A 23,218-nucleotide genomic window follows, 5' to 3' on the forward strand; every position below is an offset into this window, starting at 1 on the left:
AGAAGTGTTTCAAGTGTGGAAAAGGTGGTCACTTGGCTGCAGAGTGCAGGTTGAAGACTATGACTTGTTTCAATTGTGGAGAGGTGGTTCATATCAGTCCACAGTGTCCTAAGCCGAAGAGAGAGAACCAGTCGGGAGGCAAGGTCTTTGCTTTATCGGGTTCTGAGACTTCTGCAGATGATCGTTTGATCCGAGGTACGTGTTATATTAATGGCATAATGTATGTATGGTGTATAATATGAATGGATGTATTCCAATATTATACGTGTGTTTTGTGTTGGGTTGAGTATGATTATGATTTTGAGTTGATGTTGCCGTTGCTGAATGTGTGATCTGATTTGGGTGATGAAATGTGTTAATTTACTTAGCATTACATGATATTTTATAATGCTTATTATATCGATTGAGGAACTCACCCTTACAACTATGTTTCAGGTAACGAGCAGTGATTGAGTAGAAGCTAGTGCTTGGAGTCTAGTGTAGTTCCTAGTGGGTCATGCTCTGGTAGATGTAACATCGGGACGGGATGTTTACTTTGTTTTCAATTGTGGTTGTTGAACAGTTTTACATGTAATGTGATTACATGGTCTGCATGATTGATTAGATCTCTATCCGCTGCGAATTGTGCAATGTTTTATTTTGATTAATAAATGAGCATGACAAGTTATCATGGTGAATGGTGTGAAGTGTCAAGTGTGACACCCTTAAATTGCATATCTACTCTGATTTATATTTTGTTGAATTAATTAATTATTGGGGTATTTTAGAAGGGTGTTACAGCTTGCGGAGCCTCAAATCTGAAGGTTAAATCTTGTAGCATTTATCGCATCTGGGACATACCTCCCTTGATCTCGTCTAATTCAGCTCTAACTTGGGTGCTCTCTTGCTCTTGTTCATCCATCCTCTGTCTTGCTCGGGCGCGAGTATTGTACTGGTGTTGAAGATTCAGCGTGAAACTGGAGGAAGAAAGGACGGAGTGAGACTCTGTTTTGACAATGTATGAATGCATGTATAGATGCATCTTGTTTGCAAAACTCTTGGTTAATTTCAGTCATTTATTTCAGAAATGCCACAACATTTGTTTGCAAATATTTAAAGTGATGAGGAAATAAAACACAATAAAATGAATCTCAAAAGCGATTTTTCATTAACTCATAGCAAAGTTCAAATACAAACAACGTGCTTATGGCTTATGGGCTTTCTGAACCGTAGCAAGGTCGGTAGTCAGCCCTTCTAGCATCGCCTTACAAAACTTAATGAAATTAAAGACTTGATGTGGGGTGTTCTCTGGACACATGCACCAATCAGCTTATTACGGTTTCTCAGGTAGCTCTCGCATGATGGAATTTGCAAATCTGGACAGCCTTAGAAATTTTCCCTTCAACCCAGTGTAAAGCCCTTGGAGGTCTTGAATGATGCATAAGTCTTCAGCCTTGGTCACCTCTATGTCCCTATAGAGGTTTCTCCAATATCTGCACTCACCTAGCAACATCATATAGGCAGCATCCTGATCCCCACCTTCAAGTACCTGGATTCTAGCATCGGCTTGTTCCAACTGATATTTCAGCCGTGTGCAAACTCTTTCTGACTCTTCAGTCCTCAGCTTCTCGCATTCCAGAGTATCCTTGTATTTCTGAATGGTATTTTCCAGTTCACAAGTACGGATCTCATAAATCAGTCGTGCTTCCCTTTTCATTTCAAGGGTCAATTCCAGAGTCTTGTTGAGTTTTTGAATCCGAAGTAAAGCTCTATCCAACTCCTCCTCCTTTGACTTGAACATAAATTTAGTGTTGTAGAGCGCTTGTCTGAACTTTTCTCTCCTTGCCTCAGACTCCCTAGCTCTTTTGTTGGAGATTTCAAGCTCTTTGTCCTTCTTTTGTTGACCATCTTTCAAATTCCCATTTTCTACCGAGACTCGGCCGAGCTTAATCCTCAAGTCAGCATTCTCCAACTCTAACTCCTTGATACGGGTATTGAGTTTCTCCACATCTTCAGGTAATATGGGTTTTGGCTCAGGAACCAACGGATAGATAGAAGGATCAAATGGAAAAGGGAGTTTACCATCTTAACCCTCTCTCTAACCCAACAAGTATAAGGCTCTTGAGCGATGACATTTCTTTTACCCAACTCCTTACCCTTTCTGATAACTGCTTGCCAAGACCTCTTGATTTTCTTCACCATGGGGTGATCTGCTTTAGCACTGTGTAAGATGAAAGGCTCTAAAGCTTCAGCTTTCGGAGGGCCATTCATAGGGTAACCATGTTGCCTCAGAGATAACACGGGGTTATAGTTGATGCAACCCTTGGTTCCTATAAAAGGAACATTGGGGAAGTCTCCAATGCTGACAATAACATCCTCAGTCTCCCAGTCCCTGATATACCACTTAACATGATTAGAGGTGAGGGAAGCTAACTTCTGGGAAGGCTTGAGTTCCTTTGAGACAAAAGGGCCTTCTTCGGGCATATGGGATCTAAACTAGGTGTAGGTGTTTAATTGGCTGCATTATATGGTAAAACACTAATGTCTTGACTGATGTCATGACATGTATGTGTGACTACATTGTAGTTACTGCAGGACTAGCTAACACAGGATTATTGAATGTTGTGACATTCATACCTGTCAACAGATACTAAGGAACAGAAGTTCTGTTAGAACTTAGTATTCATTTGCAGTCTGGTTATCAAGGAAGAACCAGACCTGGCATAAGGCCTACTGACTGAATGTCAAACTGGATGTTGTGACATTCATCATTGACAGCAGCTACTGAAGATTAGGCAGAGTGGTGTTCTGCTATACTTCAGCATATTACTTAGTTTGTTCTTCAAGAGAATAACAGAACTAACTTAAGGCCTATTGTGTAAATGTTAAGTTGGACACTTTGACATTTATTAATGTAAGCTGTTACTGTAGTATGCTCATTTTGATCATGTACAGGTCAGCAAATTTGTACAGTCTGTTTTCTGGAAAAACAGACTCAGCATATGGACCTTGATGTCAAGCTGAATGTCGTGACATTCATTCCTAACAGCATATGCTAAATTGTAGGTTGTTCAGTTTTCTGTTTCAGCTTTTTCTCAGGCTATTCTTTAGGGATTCAACAGCTGAGAGAAAATCCAGGAAATCAACAACCAAGCTACATTCAATGAACCTAACAAATAGCCTATTTGTTAGCAACCTAAATGTTGAATTTGAGGGAACTTGTGTGACCTAAAATTCAGGAAAATACAGGTGCAAAAGCCCAGGTGCTGCAATATAAAAAGGAAGGCATTCCTTCATTCAGTTTCGGGGATTTTGAGGCGTGAAGATTTAGTGTGTCCATCATACTTCACTGCTGTATTTTGTGAGTCTAGTATTAGACGTATCTTGTAAGCCAAGCCATTATCAAGTAGATGATAGCTTTGGCATAGGGTGTTCATTGAGTTGTAAGTGTTGTGTCACTCAAAGCTTTTAAGCGTGAGTGTTGTGTATCTTGATTTAAGCTGTGAAGCATAATCAAGAGTTGTTTTTGAAGTGTGACTTCAAAGTGTCTTTAATATCACTGAGGTGATTGAGGGGGAGTGAGTAGGAACTCTGATCTTAGGTTAAGATTGAAATTGCATTGGGTAGGGATTAAGTGAGAAGTTGTAAACGGGTGAGTTTAGCTTTGAATTGATACTACTAATAGTGGATTTCCTCCCTGGCTTGGTAGCCCCCAGATGTAGGTCATGTTGGACTGAATTGGGTGAACAATTACTTGTGTTATTTACTGCACTTACTGTTAAGTTCTGCATAATCCCTGTCTGTGCAGAATTAGATGTCATAACAACCAGTGTGACATCCAAAGTCTGATAACTAGAATTTCAATTGGCATCAGAGCAGGCACCCTGCCTGTGAAGTTCTGGGTGAGATCTAGGGAAGTTACTTTCTAGTACCATGGACAAGGATTTAGGACACTCAAACAGACCACCCATGTTGGATGGATCTAATTATGATGACTGGAAGCCTCGTATGATAGCCTTCTTAAAGTCTCTAGACAGCAAAGTCTGGAGAGCTGTCAACAAGGGATGGGAACATCCAATGAGGACAGATGAAGATGGAGTCAGTGTACAGATTCCTGAAGAAGATTGGGACAAGGAACAAGAGGCATTAGCTCTTGGAAATTCCAAAGCCTTGAATGCACTGTTCAATGGAATCACTAAGAACATCTTCAGGCTGGTGCACCATTGTGAGCTAGCTAAGGAAGTTTGGGATACCCTCAAGGTAACTCATGAAGGTACTTCCAAGGTGAAGATGTCCAAACTTCAGATGTTGACAACCAAGTTTGAAAATCTGAGGATGAAAGAGGATGAGACTATTCATGACTTTCACATGAATATTCTTGAAATTGCAAACACCTCTGGTGGACTAGGTGAGAAAATGACTGAAGAGAAACTTGTAAGAAAGATTCTCAGGTCCTTGCCTAAGAGGTTTGCTATGAAGGTCACAGCCATAGAGGAGGCTCAGGACATCAACAATATGAAGGTAGATGAGCTCATTGGTTCTCTCCAAACCTTTGAAATGGGCTTAGGTGAGTATGCTGAGAAGAAGAAAAGCATAGCCTTTATATCTAATGCTGAAGAGGAGTCAGAAGAAGGATATACTGGAGGTGATGAAAGCATATCAGAAGCCTTAGCCATGCTTGGGAGGCAATTCAACAAGTTCATGAAGAAGATTGATCAAAGAGGTAGACCTAATGTCAAGAACATCCCGTCTGACATTAAGAAAAGATCAACTTCTGAGGAGAAGTTCAACCATGGGAAGGGAATCCAGTGTCATGGTTGTGAAGGGTATGGACACGTCAGAGCTGAATGTCCTACTTACCTCAAATTGCAAAATAAGGGGCTAGCTATCACATGGTCTGAAGGAGATTCTGAAAGTGAATCTGAAGGAGAATCTGCCAAACATGTCACTGCACTAACCAGTGTTTGTGTCTTTGAAGATGACACAAGTGCAGATGAGCTGACATTTGATGAACTTGCTGCAGCATATAAGAAGCTGTGTACCACCAGTGCAGAAGTGCGTGCACAAGGAGAAAAGCAGAAGAAACTCATCAAGGAACTGGAAGATGAGAGACAGAAGCAACTGTCTGCCATAGAGGGGCTAAATGGTGAGATAGCCCTGCTGACCTCCAAGCTGAACCAGATGACCAAATCCATCAGAATGATGAATAAGGGAACTGACACCTTGGAAGAGATTCTAAAGGTGGGACAGCAGTCTGGAACCAAATCTGGGCTAGGATTTGGAAAAAGAGCTGAACACAAACGCCCAAAGGCTAGAGTTCAGAAGTTCAAGCGGATGTCAAAGCCAATGTCTCAACATCGAGGAACTAGGATGAATGATCATCAGAAGAGGAAATACCAGGATTGGAGGTGTCATCACTGTGGTAGGCTTGGACATATAAAAGCCTTCTGCTACTGGATTCATGGTTTCCCTAACAGAGCCTCACATGTCAGACCTAAGCATAAAACACGTAAGCGATGTGTTCCCATTAAGAAGCAACAATGGTATGCTAGGATAGCACACACTGCCCTAAGGGCTTCTTCCAGAGAAGACTGGTACTTTGACAGTGGATGCTCAAGACATATGACTGGTATGGAAAATCTACTGGTAGATATTCAACCTCACACTACCAGCTATGTGACTTTTGGTGATGGTGCCAAAGGAAAAATAAGAGGTGTGGGCAAACTGGACTGTTCTGGAGTGCCAAAACTGAACAATGTGCTGTTAGTAAGAGGACTAACTGCAAACCTCATCAGCATAAGTCAGCTGTGTGATCAAGGTTTTCATGTTCAGTTTACTAAGGAGCTGTGCATTGTGACAAATGGTGACAATCAGGAAGTTATGAGAGGAACCAGGTCCAAAGACAACTGCTACCTGTGGGAACCTGAACTCTCTAACTTCTCCACAACATGCTCCTCAGCCAAGGAAGAACAGGAGGTGAAGCTGTGGCATAGAAGACTTGGACATCTCCACTTACGGGGAATGAAGAAGATCATATCCAAGGAAGCAGTCAGAGGAATTCCAAAGCTTCTGATTGATGAAGGAAGAGTCTGTGGAGAATGCCAGGTGGGCAAGCAAACCAAGATGTCACACCCGAAGCTGGGACATTCCACAACCTCCAGAGTTCTGGAACTGTTGCACATGGACCTAATGGGACCTATGCAGGTTGAAAGTCTTGGTGGGAAGAAGTATGCTTACGTGGTGGTTGATGACCATTCCAGATACACGTGGATAAGCTTCATCAGAGAGAAGTCAGATACATTTGATGTCTTCAAAGATCTGTGCATAAGACTTCAAAGGGAAAAGGACAGTTGTGTGGTCCGGATTAGAAGTGATCATGGTACTGAATTCAAGAATTCCAAGTTTGATGAGTTTTGCTCGTCTGAAGGAATAAGCCATGAGTTCTCCTCTCCTATAACTCCTCAGCAGAATGGAATAGTTGAAAGAAAAAATAGAACTATCCAAGAATCTGCCAGAGCAATGATTCATGCAAAGAAGCTCCCTATGCACTTTTGGGCTGAAGCAATGAATACCGCGTGCTATGTTCACAACAGAGTCACCTTGAGAAAAGGAACCTCCTCCACTCTGTATGAAATATGGAAGGGCAGAAAACCCACTGTGAAGTACTTTCATATTTTTGGAAGTAAATGCTACATTCTCACAGATCGTGAACAGAGAAGGAAGCTAGATCCCAAAAGTGATGAAGGCATATTTCTGGGATACTCCACTAACAGCAGAGCCTACAGAGTGTTCAACTACAGGACCAATGTCCTGATGGAATCCATAAATGTCATTGTGGATGATAAAGAGGAAGGAACCGATGTCATGGAGGATGTTGAAACATTCCTTGACAGTCCAACTGACAGTCCAGTCAAGTCTGAAGAAGTACAGGAACCTCCTCCTGAATGTGAAGTAGAGGCACCCTCCAAAGTGCCATCTATCAGGATTCAGAAAGACCACCCTAAGGATCTTATCATAGGGGATCCCACCAGTGGTGTAACTACCAGGTCAAGAGGAATAAACTCAAATTCCTGCTTTGTTTCCAAGGTTGAACCAAAGAATGTGAAAGAAGCCCTGACTGATGAATACTGGATCATTGCCATGCAAGAGGAACTCGAGCAGTTCACAAGGCATGAAGTATGGGAGCTAGTTCCAAGACCTGAAGGGTCCAACATCATTGGTACCAAGTGGATCTACAAAAACAAATCTGATGAGAAAGGAGTAATTACTAGAAATAAAGCAAGACTAGTAGCTCAAGGATACACTCAAGTAGAAGGGGTAGACTTTGATGAGACATTTGCTCCTGTGGCTAGACTTGAGTCCATCAGATTGCTGTTGGGGGTAGCATGCATCCTGAAGTTTAAGCTATTCCAAATGGATGTGAAGAGTGCATTCTTGAATGGCTACCTGAATGAAGAAGTTTATGTGGAACAACCCAAAGGGTTCTGTGATCCTAACCAACCTGAGCATGTATACAAGTTGAAGAAAGCCTTGTATGGGTTGAAGCAAGCACCCAGAGCTTGGTATGAAAGGTTAACCGAATTTCTGACCTCAAATGGATACAGAAAGGGTGGCATTGATAAAACCTTGTTTGTAAAGGATGAAGAAGGCAAAATCATGATAGCTCAAATTTATGTTGATGATATAATCTTTGGTGGAATGTCAGAACAAATGGTTAAACAATTTGTTCACCAGATGCAGTCTGAGTTTGAAATGAGTCTAGTGGGAGAACTGACCTATTTCCTTGGAATGCAAGTAAACCAAATGGAGGACTCTATGTTTCTCTCCCAAAGCAAGTATGCCAAGAACATAGTTAAGAAGTTTGGTATGGATAATGCCAGGCACAAGAGGACTCCTGCTCCTACTCATCTGAAGTTAACCAAAGATGATGGAGGGCCTAGTGTCGATCAATGCCTGTACAGAAGCATGATAGGTAGTCTACTGTATCTAACTGCAAGTAGACCTGATATTTCTTATGCAGTTGGAGTATGTGCCAGATACCAAGCAGAGCCCAAGGTGAGCCACTTGAATCAAGTCAAAAGGATTCTCAAGTACATCAATGGGACGTGTGACTATGGAATGCTGTATTCACATGGGTCTGAGCCTGTCCTATCTGGGTACTGTGATGCTGATTGGGCTGGAAGTGCTGATGACAGAAAAAGCACATCAGGTGGATGTTTCTTCTTAGGAGAAAACCTCATATCGTGGTTCAGCAAGAAGCAGAATTGTGTCTCTCTGTCCACTGCAGAGGCTGAATACATAGCTGCAGGAAGCAGTTGCTCCCAACTGGTCTGGATGAAACAGATGCTCACTGAGTACAATGTCTCTCAAAATGTCATGACATTGTTCGGTGATAATCTCAGTGCCATCAATATCTCCAAGAATCCCATCCAACACAGCAGGACCAAACATATTGACATTAGGCACCACTTCATCAGAGATCTGGTGGAAGACAAGGTGATCACTTTGGAACATGTAGCCACGGATCTTCAACTGGCTGACATATTTACAAAGGCTCTGGATGCTACTCAGTTTGAAAACTTAAGGAGCAAACTGGGAATATGTCTCTCTGAGACCTTATAGCAACCACTGATGTTTGGGATAAATTGTTTAATATCTCTGCCTATTAAACAATTTGTACTAGGCTATGATGGGTCAACAGATCATAGTTATGTTGCTTACAACAAGGGTGGATACAAGAGGGTAAGGAGACACCCTACAGAGAGAAGGCCAATGTACCTGCAGGAGTTCAAGGATGCTGTTCATGCAGGAGTGGTTCTGGATGTCAGAAACAAAATCATGGCATCTGATATGGTGGTACCTACTGTAAAGCAAAAGTGGGTGATCACTTGATTGAAGCTGTGAAGCAAGATCAAGTGGATGTTAACTTGGTTGAAACTGTGAAGTAAAACCAAGTCTGGAACTCTGTCATTGTGCTCTGGCTATGTTGTTGGCTTTGGCAACATTTGTGACAAAAAGGGGGAGTAATAACCACCAATACCCCTGACAAACAGAGTGGGTCTCTACAACAGACTCTCATGACAGATCTGAAGATTCCCCCCCTGCAGTTGATGTTGAAGTTTAGGTGCAACTTCTCATAAGTGTGTGCTGCTATGTGAAGTTCTTTCTTAACTTCCATGTGTGTGAGTGTGCTGCCACTCTGAGTGTATTAGCTAGTATTATTCCGCTGCTATGAACTCTGTTATGGGGATCAAAGTGTTTTAGCCAAAAATTTGCCAAAGGGGGAGTTTGTAGGTGTTTAATTGGCTGCATTATATGGTAAAACACTAATGTCTTGACTGATGTCATGACATGTATGTGTGACTACATTGTAGTTACTGCAGGACTAGCTAACACAGGATTATTGAATGCTGTGACATTCATACCTGTCAACAGATACTAAGGAACAAAAGTTCTGTTAGAACTTAGTATTCATTTGCAGTCTGGTTATCAAGGAAGAACCAGACCTAGCATAAGGCCTACTGACTGAATGTCAAACTGGATGTTGTGACATTCATCATTGACAGCAGCTACTGAAGATTAGGCAGAGTGGTGTTCTGCTATACTTCAGCATATTACTTAGTTTGTTCTTCAAGAGAATAACAGAACTAACTTAAGGCCAATTGTGTAAATGTTAAGTTGGACACTTTGACATTTATTAATGTAAGCTGTTACTGTAGTATGGTCATTTTGATCATGTACAGGTCAGCAAATTTGTACAGTCTGTTTTCTGGAAAACAGACTCAGCATATGGACCTTGATGTCAAGCTGAATGTCGTGACATTCATTCCTAACAGCATATGCTAAATTGTAGGTTGTTCAGTTTTCTGTTTCAGCTTTTTCTCAGGCTATTCTTTAGGGATTCAACAGCTGAGAGAAAATCCAGGAAATCAACAACCAAGCTACATTCAATGAACCTAACAAATAGCCTATTTGTTAGCAACCTAAATGTTGAATTTGAGGGAACTTGTGTGACCTAAAATTCAGGAAAATACAGGTGCAAAAGCCCAGGTGCTGCAATATAAAAAGGAAGGCATTCCTTCATTCAGTTTCGGGGATTTTGAGGCGTGAAGATTTAGTGTGTCCATCATACTTCACTGCTGTATTTTGTGAGTCTAGTATTAGACGTATCTTGTAAGCCAAGCCATTATCAAGTAGATGATAGCTTTGGCATAGGGTGTTCATTGAGTTGTAAGTGTTGTGTCACTCAAAGCTTTTAAGCGTGAGTGCTGTGTATCTTGATTTAAGCTGTGAAGCATAATCAAGAGTTGTTTTTGAAGTGTGACTTCAAAGTGTCTTTAATATCACTGAGGTGATTTAGGGGGAGTGAGTAGGAACTCTGATCTTAGGTTAAGATTGAAATTGCATTGGGTAGGGATTAAGTGAGAAGTTGTAAACGGGTGAGTTTAGCTTTGAATTGATACTACTAATAGTGGATTTCCTCCCTGGCTTGGTAGCCCCCAGATGTAGGTCATGTTGGACTGAACTGGGTGAACAATTACTTGTGTTATTTACTGCACTTACTGTTAAGTTCTGCATAATCCCTGTCTGTGCAGAATTGGATGTCATAACAACCAGTGTGACATCCAAAGTCTGATAACTAGAATTTCACTAGGCATGCAACAACTGCGCACAACATAAGATGGTTCCTCCCTTCTTCTCATGACGATCGTGGAGGGCGTAGTGGAGGTCTTCCAGGAGGAACGATACAGGGTTACCAGAGATGAAGATTCTCACCGCCAGGTGGTCCACAAAATGGTCAATATTTGGGAAGAGAACTATCCCATATACCAACACGGCTAACACAGCATAGAAGGCTTCCCAATTCCCCTCCTTTTCCATCTTCTTAGCTTGATCTTCCAAGAACTTCCTAGAAAAACCATTGAGAGCTCCCTTCACATCCCAATTGTCCACGACTTCAAAAACCTTCATACCCAAAGCTAAAGCTATCCTCTTGGGAGGAATACCTTCATCAAACTTAGGAAATGGATTATGATCCCTAAGATTCCGGCCTACAATCCTCTCAAATTCCTCTAAGGTAGGAGCCAATTGGAAGTCAGAAAACGTGAAACAACGTAGAGGTGGATCATAGAACTGAGCAATAGTCAATGTGGTCATCATGTCCATCTTCTCAGTTAGGATGTCCATAATTCTTCCATAGTCTTGCACAAAGATGTTGAGTTTGATTGGTGTTACTTTGGCACTCAACTTTTGCAGGCTGGCAAGGTCCACGTTCTTGTATTTGAACTGAAAAGTGCTTCTTCTCTCAGGATTCATTTTGCTAACAAGTCTTGGATTCCTGAAACAATGCGAAACAAACTAAGAGTTTTGCTTTTTATGCGTATGCAATGAATGGATGGATGCAATGTTTTTTTTGGTACAGGTTCAAAGGTCCGAGGTATGGATAAATTTGATTGCTTTCCAAAACGGGATTCTCACCGGGTATGATCTATGGCTTTATTACAAAGGATCCCCAGAGTCATTGATTCACAAGAATGTTTGACGCTTACGGAAAATACTTTCCGATCGTCAACTCCATCAAGGGAATCTATTCTGGGTGAGGCTCTCGTACCGACTCTTACAAAGTATTCACCTCGAGAGTCCGTACTATGCAACCGTCGACTTGGTTCTAGACAGTGTACTCAGAGTCATGGATTCAAAAGAATGTTTGACGCTAACGGAAAATACTTTCCGATCGTCAACTCCATCTAGAGAATCTATTTTAAGCGAGGTTCTCGTACCGGTTCTTACGAAGTATTCACCTCGGGAATCCATACTACGCAACCATCATTTCTAGTTGGCCAAAGGTTCAATGTTCTAAAAGGTCCTTAGAGTCACAGACCCCTTTGAAATATTGAAGCTTACGAAGTATTCACCTCGGACGACAATATTTACAAAATGATCTACTCTAAGTGAGGTTCTCATACCGACTCTTACGAAGTATTCACCTCGGGAGTCTGTACTACTCAACCATTGTCCTATCTTATGTTTTTCACTCTAGACTCGGGTGTAGAGTCTTTCCCACATGGTTTGCAATCAGAATATCCAAATACCATCACAATGAGACCAATATACAACAAATATATCGATATAACAATAAAGATAATCAAAGCAGTAAATAAAGAAAAGCCACACAATTAAACAAACAAAGGCACACAAACGTCCTAACTAGGCTTGACTCACTTAGGGAACAATTTTTCCCCGGCAGAGTCGCCATCTGTCGTACCTCAGAAAATGGGAATACGACCTAGCGAGTGCAATCGCACGCTCGCAATGATGGACTAAACAGAGTCTCCACCGAACTTTATTTATTCCTAAAAAGGAAAGGGGAAATATCGATAAAACCCAAGAAAGAACGACAATGATATTGGTCGTCGCAACCAAATCAAGGTTCGGGAGTCGATTACGCAAGGGGAAGGTATTAGAACCCCTCACGTCCGTTGTACTCAACGAGAACCGTTAGGTTAGTTATGCGCATTAGTGTTAGTTTGAAATGTTAGGCTTTTCAAGTTATTAGGTGGGAAAGAAAGAATGGAAGAGAGGAAAATGTTTTTGGATTTTCGACGAAGGACTAAACCTAAGTTTTTTATTAGTGGGCCTGACAAGATTTACAAATCCTGCTCCTACGTATCTCAATAGAGAAGTCAAGGCTTACGTAGTTCTGGGTAGAAAAATGTTTGTTTGTTGGTCGATTTTAGCGAAAGCTACTTTGTATCAAATCGACGAAAACATTGTTGGACTACCCAAAACAGGTGGAGAAACATTGCCTTGCATTGTTTTGAAACAAAGTACCTTTCGTTTGAGAAAGGGTTTAAGAGTCAATCGCACGACGACAAAAAAAGGTTTAAGAGTCAATCGCACGACGACGAGAAAAGAAATTGATTGGCTTGATGTGTTTTGAGTAATGGCGAGAACTTGGATGGGCGAGGTATCCATCTCGAATCCTAGTCTCAGGAGTGCGTGGTATCCACCACGTTCCATTTCCATCTTATTTGCAAAAGTGTTTAATAAAGATTAAGTGTTTTGAATTTAATTGAGAAAGGGTTTGAAGAAAACTGCATTGACAATTTTAAATGATGGCGAGAGCTAAGATAGGCGAGGTATCCACCTCGAATCTTAATCTCAGGAGTACACGGTATCCACCATGTTCCATCTCCGCCTTTATTGAAAAAATGTTTCATAGGAGTTAAGTATTTTGAGTTTTATCATGAAAATAGCTTGACGTTGGATCAAGAATTTGATGAAGGTTTGAAAGAAAATTGAATAAACGTTTGAGGGGAACATAATAGATAGATTTGGATGATGGCGAGAGCTAAGATAGGCGAGACATCCATCTCGAACCCTAGTCTCAGGAGTGCGCGGTATCCACCACGTTCCACTTCCATCTTTATTGAAAAAGTCTTAAATATGAATTAAGTTTTTTTTTAGTTTTTATTGTGAAAATGGCTTGACGTTGGATCAAGCATTTGATGAGTGATTGAGAAAGATTTGAATGTAGGTTTGAAAGAAAGGGAATAAATAGTAATGAATGGATTTGTTTATTGAGGAGTTACTCGACGTTGAATTGAGTCATTATTTTTGATCTTTTGGAAATGGTTGATTTTATTCTTGTGTTAGTAGCTAACTAAACAGTCAAGCAAATAAAGAAATAAAAAGCGATAAAATTATTACATGCCATGGGAGTGGGGGTACATTTTGCCGAATTGGGATTCAAAGCAATGAAATAATTAAATCGGACCAATCAATGAATAAACAATGCATGAGTGTAGGTGCAAAAGAACTGGCTCATTGTAAGAAGGCCCAAGAGTAATGCAATGAAGTGCAAGGCAGATGGAAATTGAAAAGCAAATAAAAGTAAAAAATCCTATGTAATGTGCTCAAAGCCGGTTTGTGCATATTGACAACAATCGAAATGTCATATGCGATTAATCACAACGCGGCGAAATACTATCAATGTATCGATAAAAATAATCATGGATAAATAACACGGGAATTGCCAAATCCATAGATTAAAAAAAATCGATGTTTAAATAATGAAATAAATAAAAATTGACAAATGCCGAAGAAATGAGAAAAATTAAAAGAAATAAAAACAAGTAGAAAATGAGTTGCACTAGGGTCGAACCCAAGACCTAGTGCTAAGCCAAAGAGATAAACTTAATGAATAACTTACATCCATTTACATCAAAGAGGAAGCAAATAAAGAAATGAAAAAAAAATACCAAAACTGAACTTGCCACACGCAGGTATCGAACCTGCGACCAGGGAAGGAGCGAACAAGCTTCACCTCCCATCTGGCCAAGAGCCATCAGCTATTAAGCTAAAGGCAAATAAAGTACAAAAAAGGAAATGACAATTAACTAACGAGAAAAAAAAATGACAAAAAGGCTCCATCATGGGCCGCGGGGTATGAATTATCATAAAAGCCCAATCAAGTTTTTTTGGATGATTCGGGCTCGGGTCAGCGAACACCCATTTCCAAAAACTGGCCCAACGTGGAAACAAACGAAGGAAACCAACGTGTAAACCTTATCCGCATGGCTGTCGGGCACAGACGATGAGGGTCGGCCAATCATTAATGCTAGCTGGCAGCATTTAATGGAAAGCTGCTACAAAGGAAGGTCAACAAGCAACTTTGAAGTGGCACGGTAAAACATAGAGACAACATTGGATGGAATAAAGTTGTTCCCAAAACATTGATCCCATCACGGAGAAGTAAAATAAATTTTTAAAACAAAGAATCGAAAGCCATAACCGTGTGGACATAAGAGAAAGTGAGAGAAGCAAAGGAACGGTCGTCTCTCTCCTTCGAAAAAAGTTTTTCCTCTCCTAACCACGGCCGATTTCCTTTTCCACTTACAGTTGTGAAGAAGTTTTCAAAACAAGATTTAAGCACAGGCTAAAAGCAAGATTCGAGAATGACACTAACCAGTTGCAGCAAAGCCGACCAGCGAATGAGCAGGTAAACGTCTTGCTGAATCTTCTCCAAAGCGTTCCTTTCCTTCGGGTTCGTTTGTTATCAACCTCTGCTCGCTTGTGTCTTTCCGGGTGTAACTCCTTCTTCCTTCTCGTTCTCTTCTATCTTTTAGGGTTTTTGCCGTCGTATTGAATTTCTAGGGTTTCTTTTTTTTTTAACAATCCCTTCAATGAGGAGAAAGTTCTCCCTTTTATATTCATCCTATTAGGGTTTGAACTGGCCGCCGAGACCAAAGGAGTATCGGAATTGGGAATGCTTCCTTGCACTGTTCTGTTGTCTACCCCATTTTGATGCTTATTCTGAAAAAGGTAACGTGTACCTTGTACCTTCTTTTTTTTGAAAATGTTTCGTTCCCTTTTTGTTGTTTGTGAATTTTTACTGTCGGTAATTGGTTATTCACTACTGCGAATTTCCTCGACATACTTTTAAAAAATAGATTGTGCGTTTCTGAATTATTAGAATGGGATTGTGTTTGATTTATTGTTGTTGATGCTTGCAGCTTAACGTTTCAGATGAAGATATTAGTCCACTTTCCAAGATGTTGCAAGGCTACACAAGATTATCATTAATGGAGTAGGAATCTCTTATCTTTGCGTTGTAACAAAAATTGTTTCAAGTGAAATTCTTCATTGGTAGCAGCGACCACTCCATTGGGACAAAAGCTTCCATTTGAATTTGATGTGATGTCAACAGACTTTGTTATGGTTGATGTTGTATAATCAATCTCTGGCTAATTGTATAGAAGACAATTGGGTGTTTGGATTCACAGGTGTAGGAGAAACATCAGAAGCCAAAGCTTTTTTACTTTCACTTGTCAGAACATTCATAGTGTTATTATTTCTTTCAGGTTCTATACTATGATGCCCATCACTTGCCACTTGCCTCTTTATTGACTCATTATGCTTAGAAACTCGATTTGGTGCTTGCAACGGCAGAGGAAAGGGGTGGCGTGTTGTAGTGAAGCATAATGAGATTTTAAAGATGGGCTGAGAGCCACAGGAATGAAAGAACATTTGACAATGGTCCCTTCTGTCCCTTCAGCAGCAACAACAACAGCTGCAGTTGGATCAAGATCTCTGTCACTTATTTCTACCATGATGTCAATAAGTCTGCGATTAATTTGCTGTATTTCTTCCAAAAGGGCGTGAGTAGCCTCGGCGTTTAGTTTCTTGAAATCGGTTGTATCAGTTGACTCCTGTTGAGAAGCCTCTGAAGCAGATAACTGCGTTATACTGTCATTCTTACTCACAGGCACAGTAGATGGCTTAACATTCAATGGTCTAGCACTCGTATAGTTCTTTATCTTCCCGATTCCATTAGTACCATCTTGAGTGATAAAATTTCTAGCCTGACGACGACAATTAGTCATGGAAACCAAATCCTCGCCAACAGCTGCTCTGGATCCATTACCGGGAGCTGATCCTGCTATCCTATCACTCATGCTGACAACTGAACTGATATCATTGACAATAGCGGTTAATGTTTCAGTTGACATTGATTGCACTGCTCTTATTAGACGATCAATAGGCTGCTCTACAGTTGACTTCCCAGAAGTAGCTGCCAAAGTATTAAAATATGCACAATCTGGACCACTGAATTCTGCCAATAAAGGAGAGGCTGATATCCCAAGAGTCCCAATGGCAAGGGATTGAGCTGGTGCTGTTGCACCCCTTGTATGTTGTCCAACATTGGTAGCACTTGATGATGAAACACCAGGAATGGGCTTCTCAGAATACACTAGCATAGGAGATGGAGCCATGGGAGGGGAAGGAGTAGGGAGCCCAAAAAGTGAATTAGAATATTGAAGAGGAGTTGCAACTTTGGCTAGAGACTGTTGATGACTTTGTTGATCAACTTGGGGAGATGAGTGTTGTGGAATTTGAGGAGACGCATCCTGAAAGAGTTGGGGTTAAGAAACCTGAAATGGACTCCCTTGTTTTGACTGTTGATGGGAATAAGCAGAGTTTTGGCCTGAGTTAATCAACAATATCAACAACAAGGACAATTGATGCATTTTCATATCATTTATATCAGCAGCAACAATACCCCTGGCTTAACACCTATTCCTTGTCGCATTTTCATATCATTTATATCATTCATTTGGTTAATCTGAGACTGTACTAACAATTGTGGCTTTCCTGGCTGGTGTAGCTATTGTCGCTATGGTAGGAGTTGATGCCTCTACATCAATTGTCCTTGCTGCTGATATTGTTGTTTGTACTATTGATTCTGCAGCATCTGATGTTCCTGATGTTTCAGTTGGGGCTGAAGCATAGTTGAACCTGACTGATGGTTGTGCTTGTACCAGAGGCAGAGAAGCATAAGTGCCATGACATAAAGACACATAAATGACATCGGGTATGGAATTTTATTCACAATTGTAAGATAATTAAGAGATCATTGCAATTGGATAATCGGTTTCTAAATAACTCACTTCTTTGAGCTCTCAACTATGTAGGAAGCATGGAGGTCCATGGAGTACTTGATGGAATCAATGGCAGACCTGGCTGGTAGAAAATCATCAACATCGACTTTTTTGTTCTCATTCTTCTTGTAGTCCTCAAAGAATCTTCTTATTTCAGTTAGCCGGTGTGGAGGAAGCTCTTTGATATCCACTACCAAGTCTTCCTTTAGCAAGCCACCATTACAATCGTTAACATCCTTTACAGATGGGTGAATTTTAATGTCTTCGTTTTGAACAAATGCAAAAACATGTTGACTCTCTGAAATTGACAGGGCATTGCTAAAAGTTGTTGTATTATCAATTTTGTCCACCAGCACCAACTCACTTTTATTTGTAATTTTAATGAAAAGAAACATTGGAATTGATTTTTAATGTGAAGAACATTGGAATTGATTTTTAGTTAAAAGAGCAATGGAATTGATTTTTAATTAAAAGAACACTGGAATTGATTTTTAATTAAAAGAACATTGGAATTGATTTTTGATGTGAACAGTCCTGGAAGCCTTGATGGTAGTATTACTGCTTGTCCAGACAAATCCTTATTGAGGTCTGGAATTTGCTTAAACTTATCACCTAAGACTGATAATGATTCCCCAAAAGTTCCAAAGGGAAGTGTTATACGATTAACAACTCTCCATTCTTAGTATTCAAATCATACATGTAAAACGTTGAAGAGCCAACAAAGGAAGCTACATAAATCACTTCAAGAGACTGAATAATATGGTTAACTTCAATGATGTCACTGGCAAGATCTTTCCTCCAGAGAATTTCACCGCCTATGCTAGAAATAGAATGGAGATGCCCTTTACCATAAACAAAAATCAAATCATCTTTGTCAGCTTTCAAATTTTTTGGAATGTTTAATATTTACTTTGATTCCTTTGATCCCTGAAGGGAAGACTTCCCCAAATCATCTGCCTATCAGGTAAGTTCCATGCTCTCAAAATACTTCCACCAGAGGAAAGAGTAATGACATATCTTCCAAGGGAAATGCCAATTCCATCAACAACATCATTGGTGCCAAGAACATGCCTCCAAAAAAATCTCTCCATGGCGAAGGTCGAGTGAAGCCACAACATTCCCTTCAGTGGAAACTAAAACACGCTTTCGCCCAGTCTTTTGAGCATGAACCACAACATGTTTTATCTCCCCAATATACTGTTGGTGCCAATCCATGAGAACAACTTGATCTTCGTAAATCGAATAAATGAGATTGGTTAGCGAGAGAAAAAGAAGAAAGGTGAGAGAAACCCTAATCGTTGTGGTGATGGCGATTCGGCCGCACGGCAGGATTTGAAGAGTGAGCGAGTGAGCGATTGGGAAAAGTTTTCAGGACCAAAATCAGGGTATGACAACCACCAAAGTTGAATCTCCATACACATCAAGGATCTTAATCCTCAAATCAATGGCTTCTTCAAGACCCATGATACAAGCTTCATATTCTACCATATTATTCGTACAATCAAACATCAATCTTGAAATGAAAGGGATATGAGAACCCTTAGGAGTAATAATGATTTCCCCAATTCCATTACCATAAGCATTAACAGCTCCATCAAACACTAAACCCCATTGGGATCTAGGATATCGCCCTTCTCCAGGCAACGGTTCATCGTAATCTTTAGCTTTCAAGTACATAACATCTTCATCAGGGAAGTCAAACCTGATAGGTTGATAATCACCGATCGATTGGTAATCCAAATGATCTGCAAGAATACTTCCTTTAATTGCTTTATGAGTACGGTACTCAATATCATATTTCTACCATAACATCTGCCAATGAGCTATCCTCCCAGTCAAAGCAGGTTTTTCAAAGATATACTTGATTGGATCCATTTTGGATATCAACCAAGTGGTATGATTGATCATATACTGGCATAAACGTTTGGCAGCCCGGGTTAAACGACAACAAGTCTTCTCAAGCATGGATTACCGAGACTAATAGTCTGTAAATTTCTTACTCAGCTAGTAGATGGCATGCTCCCTTCTACCAGTTTCATCTTGTTGTCCAAGAACACAGCCCATGGACTCTTCTAACACAATTAAATACATAAAAAAGGTCTTCCTTTCACTGGAGGATACAAGATAGGAGGTTCAAGCAGATACTCCTTGATACTGTCAAAATCTTTATGGCAATCCTCTGTCCACACACAACATTGATCTTGCTGAGAAGCTTGTAGATTGGCCAACACATGGCAGTCATGTGAGGAATGAATCTGGATATATAATTCAGACGCCCGAGGAACCCTCTGACTTGCTTTTCTGTCTTCGGCACTGGAATTTCTTGAATAGCCCTGACTTTATCAGGATCTACCTTAATACCTTTCTGGCTAACAATGAAACCTAACATCTTTCCTGAACGGACACCGAAAGTACATTTATTAGGATTCAACCAGAGCTTAAATTTTCTCAAATGTTGAAACAGCTTCAACAAATACTCAACATGATCTTCTTCAGTCTTCGACTTAGCAATCATATCATCAACATAAACTTCTATCTCTTTGTGCATCATGTCATGGAAAAGAGTAGTCATGGCTCTTTGGTACGTTGCACCAACATTCTTTAAACCGAAATGCATCACTCTATATCCGAATGTTCCCTAGGGTGTAATAAATGTTGTTTTTTCCATGTCTTCGGGTGCCATTTTGATCTGATTGTATCTGGAGAATACATCCATAAAGGAGACTGGCTTTATTCAAATATTTGTAATCAACACATATCCGAACTTTACCATCTTTCTTAGGAACGGGTACAACGTTAGCTACCCACAGAGGATACTCGGCAGTAACCAGGAACCCAACATCAATCTACTTTTGCATTTCCTCTTTAATCATGACAGCCATACCAGGGTGAGTTCTTCTCAACTTTTGCTTGACTGACGAACATTTTGGCTTCAACGACAATCGATGCTCCACAATATCGGTATCAAGACCTGGCATATCTTGATAAGACCAAGAAAATACATCCATATAATCTCTAAGAAGCTCTACCATCCTCTTCTTAACATCTGGACAAAGCAGTGTCCCAATCTTGACTTCCTTCTTGTTATCTTCGGAACCCAAATTAATCACTTCCAACGACTCTTTATGAGGCTGAATGGTCTTCTTTTTGTTCTCAAGCAACCGAGAAATCTCATCACGAATCTCTTCGTCGTCCTCTTCTTCCATTTCTATTTTCAATCTACTTATCACTCGAAGAAAACAAACAACTTTTAGCTAACATTCAAATCGCAAATTAGACTAAAAGGTTCCCGTTGAGTATAACAGACGTGAGGGGTGCTAATACCTTTCCCTTGCGTAATCGACTCTCGTACCTGAATATGGTTGTGACGACCATTATTCTATTTTCTAAAGGTTTTATCGATATTTTCCTATTCCTCTTTTGGAATGAATAAAGTTCGGTAGTGACTCTGTTCGGACATTTTTTTTCGCGGCCAACACGAAGAATCGTATTTTTCGAGATGCGATAAATGACGACTCTGCTGGGGAATTATACTCCATGCAAGAGAGAGTCAAGCCTAACTTAGTTAAATTTGCGATTAATGTTAGATTTATATCTTTCTTTTTTTCTTTATCTCACTGTATTATTGTTATTTGTAATTGATTGTTGGTTCTTATTTTCTATTGGGGCTCTCCGATTATTGGCACGTTGTGAGATAGGCTCTCTCCTCGAGTTTGAGAAAAAACATAGTATTAAGATGGTGTTTGTGTAGTAGAGGCCCACGAGGATCCTTCTTCGGTGGGACGATACGAAGACCCCGCCTAGAGTAGATTCTTTTGAGATATTTTTTTCCGACGAGCCTTCATCATGACGATTGTGTTTTCAAGTTGGATCAATGACTCTAGGGACCTTTTAACCCTTCCACCTATGGTAGTCCTAAAGTATTAACCTACAAGACTTCAAACTTGTTGGGTTAATACGAAATCTCCAATCAGATGAGATCCCTTGGACGTATTATTACCTTACAGTAATATTTGCAACCTCGCTCTATGACTATAAGAACCTTTTTAGAATCTTGGACTCGATGGTTGTGTAGTAGAGGCCCACAAGGAGCCTTCCTTGGTGGGAAAATGCGAAAACCTCACCTAGACGAGATCATCTTAAGGGTATTACTGTCCAACGAGCCTTCGTCACGGCAGTGACGTTCTCAAAAGGATCCATGACTCTGGGAACCTACCAACTGTAGAGCCTACCTATGGGGTTCTATTAATCAGAGATACCATCTACTTACCCATTATTATGATTAACTTGAGAGTACGTGGAACATGTGATTTTGAACATGGCACTACATTCATTCACCTACCATCATATTTTCATTCATCAATATGCATTGCGTGTCATTTTCCACATAAAATACAAAAAAAGACTAGTGGTGAATATTGAACATCCACAAGATGATGAGATTGCTGAAAGATGTCGCGTACTAGAGAAAAGACTTAAAGTCATAGAAGGGAGAGATACTTTTGAACTAAATACTTTAAACATGTGTTTGGTACATGACCTGGTTATACCCGCGAAGTTCAAAGTGCCAGAATTCGAGAAGTACAAAGGGGATAGTTGTCCAAAGCACCATATAATGATGTTTTACCGAAAGATGACCTCTTATGCCCACAATAATAATCTAATGATTCACTGTTTTCAGGACAGTTTGACTGGCGCATCGTTTAGTTGGTACATAAAGTTAGAAAGGAATCATATCCAGTCATGGTTGGACCTAGCTAACTCCATTTTGAAGCAATACAAATACAATTTGGACATGACTCCTAATCGCATGCAGTTGAGAGCCTTATCTCAGGAAATCGATGAATCTTTTAGAGGGTATGCCCAAAGATGGAGAGAGTTAGCTGCTTGTGTTGAACCATCACTCTTAGAGAAGGAGTTGATGGACTTATTCAGGGATACCTTACAAAGCCCTTACTTCAAAAGGATGATTAGCAGTGCAGCATCAGACTTCACTCACTTAGTGTCAATTGGAGAACATATTGAGTGTGGCCTCAAAAGCGGAAGAATCCAATGCGCCTCAAATAGCCAGAGCATTGAGACTCGAGTGAATCCATTGTCAGTTCCCAAGAGGAAGAAGAGGATGAAGTTAATGCAGTATAGGAAACTCCACAAGCTCTATATCAGACACCATTCTCTCCAAATGATCAATGTCATCCTACAATTCGAGGACCTCATCAGTATCACTGACAAATTCCACGTCAGCAACCATACCAACAGCAACACGTTCCACATCAGTAGTGTCAGCACACCCGACAAAGGCCAAGAAAGCCAAAGAGACATGTTGATCTTCTTTCAATACCATATAGTCAATTATTGCCATATTTAATCAAGAGAGGACTGATAGTGCCGAAGGAACTGAAGCCAGTGCTTCCTCCATATCCACCAGGTTTTGATGCCAATGCTCGATGTGACTTCCATGTTGGGTCACATGGGCATTCAACTGAAGACTGGAAGGTGCTTAAGATCAAGGTACATACTTTGCTTGATTAAAAGACATTCTCATTTACGCCTCAAGGCCTTCAAATTAACAATACTCTTTCACCTAGTCTTACCGGTCCATCTGTCCATGCTATGGAAGAAATTGCCGAGAATATATATGAAGATGATTATCATACTGTTCTCAATGAGCATGATAACCTCCAACTCTGAAGAAAGCTAGCCCTGCAGTGAACCAAGCATGAGAGGTCCTCCTTTGCATTGGCAATCATTTGGCTATTTCTGCATTTTCATTTGTATTTTCTTTGCATGTTGAACAC

The 23,218-nt window shown here is 40.4% G+C and overlaps 1 pseudogene; it reads right to left on the minus strand.

Annotated features, from left to right (window-relative positions):
* Window positions 1-17,425: 17,425 nt before the first annotated feature.
* LOC127094615 (uncharacterized) lies at window positions 17,426-22,782 on the minus strand (annotated as a pseudogene).
* Window positions 22,783-23,218: the final 436 nt, after the last annotated feature.

This window comes from Lathyrus oleraceus, chromosome 6 (assembly GCF_024323335.1).
Source record: "Lathyrus oleraceus cultivar Zhongwan6 chromosome 6, CAAS_Psat_ZW6_1.0, whole genome shotgun sequence".
NCBI lineage: Eukaryota > Viridiplantae > Streptophyta > Magnoliopsida > Fabales > Fabaceae > Lathyrus > Lathyrus oleraceus.